This window comes from Mustela lutreola, chromosome 1 (assembly GCF_030435805.1).
Source record: "Mustela lutreola isolate mMusLut2 chromosome 1, mMusLut2.pri, whole genome shotgun sequence".
Classification (NCBI taxonomy): domain Eukaryota; kingdom Metazoa; phylum Chordata; class Mammalia; order Carnivora; family Mustelidae; genus Mustela; species Mustela lutreola.
Genome location: NC_081290.1, coordinates 184,531,229 through 184,534,813, shown reverse-complemented (window position 1 = coordinate 184,534,813; position 3,585 = coordinate 184,531,229). Strand labels below are relative to the sequence as shown.

Genomic DNA, 3,585 nt, shown 5'->3' with positions numbered 1-3,585 from the left:
TTGGCAAGCATTTATTCAGGAGGTTGTGACTTAATAAGAAATATATATTTGGTCTCTGCTTTCAGTTCTTGACAAAGAGCTTTTAAAACCTTTTAATTTCCTGAGTAATGGGGGTGATAGAAGAATCTTACAGACAGAGCTCCTAAATCCCTTGGACTTCCCTAGATTATAGAAGCATCTTTTGCTCTAATGAGAGGACTCTTGGTCGACTCCTAGGTAGCTGCACAATGGGGGCTGGTCACCAGAAAGACCAAGCCATGACAGTTTAGAACTCTCAGCTCCATGCTCCATGCTCTGGGGAGGGGAGAAGGGCTGGAGATTGAGGTAATAATCCATCTTGCCTACATAAAGTCTCCATAAAAGTCCCTCAGCTATGTGGTTCAGAGAGCTCCCGATTTGATGAATACTTTCATGTGCCAGGAGGTGAGCATACCCCAACTCCATGGGAACAGATACTCCTGTGCTCAGAACCCTTCTGGACTTTACCCTACGTACCTCTTCATTTGGCTATCCACCTGTATCCTTTATCATACACTTTATAATAAATGGGCAAATGTAAGTAAATGTTTCCATGAGTTTTGTGAGCCATTCCAGCAAATAATTAAACTGAGGATAGGGAACCTGACTTCATAGCCCAGTCAGAAGTGTGGGTTCCCCAGGGACCCATTATTTGCAACTAGTATCTGCAGTGAGGACAGTCTATGGGATTGAGCCCTTAAACCTGTGAAGTCTGAATCTCACTCCAGAATTGAATTAAATTGTAGGACACCGGTCAGCCATCTGTTACTGGGCATCATGGCTGTCCTCAGACTGTTGGGGAAGACCAAGATCGTTAAAAAGAGGACCAAGAAGTTCATCCGGCACCAGTCAGACCAATATGTCAAAATTAAGCAACTGGTGGAAGCCAAGAGGCATTGACAATAGGGTGCGCAGAAGATTCAAGGGCCAGATCTTGATGCCCAACATTGGTTACAGGAGCAACAAGAAGACAAAGCACATGTTGCCCAGTGGCTTCAGGAAGTTTCCAGTGTACAACGTCAAGGAGCTTGAAGTGCTGCTGATGTGCAACAAATCTTACTGTGCAGAGATTGCTCACAATGTCTCCTCCAAGAACTGCAAAGCTATTGTGGAAAGAGCAGCCCGGCTGGCAATCAGAGTCACCAATCAAAACACCAGGCTGCGCAGTGAAGAAAATGAATAGACAGCTTGTTGTGCACATCATATTTGTGTTCATAAAACTATAAAACTACAAAAAAAAAAATTTTAGGACACCTAGTTGGATGTCCAGAGAGTTGGGCAGTTAGTTGATAAGGGAAGAAATCTCCCACATATTTGGTGTCTGAAGTGTAGAGAGTAGAGAAATAGTTTTCCTTTAGAAGTAATCTTATGAACCATTAGTAGGGAAGGAGAGAAGTGAGGTTGGGGAGGTAAGAAAACAAACAACAGTAAAGTGATGTACAGGCTATAACTATAGCACTTGGGGCTCAGCCCTCCTAGGGAGCGCTGCAGTCAATGTAGAACACGTGCCTCCAAGCTGTCCTCTGGGAAGGATGAGGAAGCTGGGGACTGTGCTCATTCCCAGACACTTCCAGCCAGCTGTGATGGCAGGCAGAATAGGCTTTGGTAGCCATAGAAAGCCTACAGGTAAAATATCTTAAGTGTTGGCAGTAGAAGACTGGCCAGGAGGCAGGTGAGGGCCAGGAGGCATGGGTGGGACATTGACAGCATCTGCGACCAAACCCAGTAAGTGCCTTTGAAAAGTGTTAAGATTCTGGAATGCCTAATAGATGACTACTTCCATATGTCTTGTCTAAGCTAAGCAGGACAGAGACATTACAAGAGATAACCAACAGATACCCAGAACCTCTTAAAGTAGCATCATGAATTTGCAGGATTGAAGGACTCTAGATAAAGTTATTCTCTGAAAAGGGGGCAAGGAGAAAGGGGGAAAAAAAGGGAGGGAGAGAGAGAGAGAAAAGGCTCTGAGGGACTTTTTCACCTTTTTTTATTCCAAAACTATGGATGAAGAGGATGTCATGAAGCCAGGCCTGCCAAAAGGTCCTCCAAACAGAAGCACTGTCATGGGCTCATGACTCCACACATACAGAGTCAAGTCTGGGTGTGTGTGCTGGGGTGTGGAATGCCTCCTCTGCTTGTCTACAGCCCAAACTCCCTTTGGTAAGGTGTCCTCACAAGACCTCACCTTGAACACAGCCATGCCCACCTCACTCCTGGCTCCAACCACCTCCAGGTTTCAATTTCCATTCACTTCTCTGAAGTAGAAAATGTAGGCTTTTCTGTGTCCAAGTTCAAAAAAATGACCATGCAGCCACATTTCTGAAGTTTGGTGTGGATGTAATGGAAATATTGCACTCAAGTTAAATGTTAATTATAGTCTTAAGAGTAATGAAGGCTTAAAGGGTTAGAGGAGGTGCTTTATATCCAGATCTGCCCAATGAGATAGGACTCCAGGATCACAACCTGAGCCGAAGGCAGTCACTTAACCATAAGAGCCACCCAGGTGCCCAAAGTTGGACTCTGGGTTCAAAGCCATGCAAAACTGTCTTCTAAAGAGAGAGAAAGAGAGTTATTAAAGGTGGGTTGACTAGATGTCCCTTTAAGGATTAAACTTCACCAAAGCCATCCCCTTGGTCACTATGCTGTCAGGCAAACTGTTTACAGGTCAACTCACTTCAGATACCAGAATTTGAAGCAATACAAATCCCTCCACCTCAAATTTCCAATAGATTCTTTAACAAGGACAAAGAGAAGTATTAGCTGAGAATGACCCAACCACTATAATGTGCTACATGTAGTTTTTTAAATGGTTATCTTTAAACATGAATATATACATATATATTCATATGAGGTCAAGTAAGTAGTGAAGAGGAAGTTCAAACTAGGTGGGTCACACACCCAAGTTCATTGCTTTTCAACTATATCCTGTCTCCTAGATGAACCATAAAATGAAGGGACACCACTGTCTGAGGAGTGACTGAAGAAGGTGAGGACATATTAGGGGATGAAAGAAGAGAACCCTGATGCTGTGAGTAGGTGAGAATTCCAGAAGCCTCTGCTAAGGGCAACCCTACACATACGTTGGCTTCTCTGCTCTGCTACTGGGAAGCTTCCACTTGGAAGGATCTCTCCAAATATATCATAGCTCCTCTCCTTAACTTTCCACTACCACAACCTAAAGATTGGGGAGTGTTCACCTCCAAATGCCACCCCTTTAAGATTCTCAGCTTGGCTACTTTCTCTTGTTCCTCTCCCTGTTATGAACTGAACTGTGTCTTCCTAAAATTCTTATGTTGAATATCTAAATCCCAGTACCTCAGACAATATGACTATAATGAAGACATGGTCTTTAAGATGGCAATTAAGATCAAGTGAGGTCATGAGTGTGGGCCTTAATCCAGTAGGACTGACATTTTTTTAAGAAAAGATTTGGGGTGGGATAGGGTGGAGTGTCTGGGTGGATCAGTCAGTTGTGCCCATTTTTTTTTTCAAGATTTTATTTATTTATTTGGGAAAGAGAAAGAAAATGAGAGAGAGAAAGAGAGAGCATAAGAGAAGAGAGGTCAG

The 3,585-nt window shown here is 43.5% G+C and overlaps 1 pseudogene; it reads left to right on the top strand.

Annotated features, from left to right (window-relative positions):
• The first annotated feature begins 774 nt into the window (after nucleotides 1-774).
• Nucleotides 775-1,235, top strand: LOC131820305 (large ribosomal subunit protein eL32-like; annotated as a pseudogene).
• The last annotated feature ends 2,350 nt before the right edge of the window (nucleotides 1,236-3,585 follow it).